Source organism: Myotis brandtii, unplaced genomic scaffold, assembly GCF_000412655.1.
Source record: "Myotis brandtii unplaced genomic scaffold, ASM41265v1 scaffold825, whole genome shotgun sequence".
In the NCBI taxonomy this organism is placed as follows: domain Eukaryota; kingdom Metazoa; phylum Chordata; class Mammalia; order Chiroptera; family Vespertilionidae; genus Myotis; species Myotis brandtii.
This window is the reverse complement of record NW_005371349.1, coordinates 822,214-822,627: the sequence shown is the minus strand read 5'-3', so window position 1 is coordinate 822,627 and position 414 is coordinate 822,214.

Sequence of the window (414 nt, the reverse complement as noted above, 5' to 3'; positions counted from 1 at the left end):
GGCCCGAGCCCCAGCAGGGTGAGCGCCACCCACGTGACCGAAGCTGTCCTGAGAAAGTGATCCCAGAATAGGGAGGGCTCGCAGCCCGGAGAGAAGCGAGAAGGCACAAGCCGGGCCGTCCTCGGTCCCCGGCACAGGGAGGGCCGCCTTCGTGTGGAGCGAGACTCGGTGCTGAGCCGGAGCTGCTGCTCCGGGACTTGCCGGTGAGAACAGAAACTCAGCAGCGAAAGCCACAGAGAGGGAAGGAGCCAGCGCCGCTGATGTCACCACAGCCTGTGGCCTGCTCCTCACCTAAAGGAGAAGGAGCCGCGGTGCCAAGCCAGAACCAGAGCCGCAGCGCGGGCCGGCTCAGCAGCCGGGAGGGAACTGAGAAAGGCCGGTGGGCAGGCAAAGAGGGAAACGGGCTGCGGACCA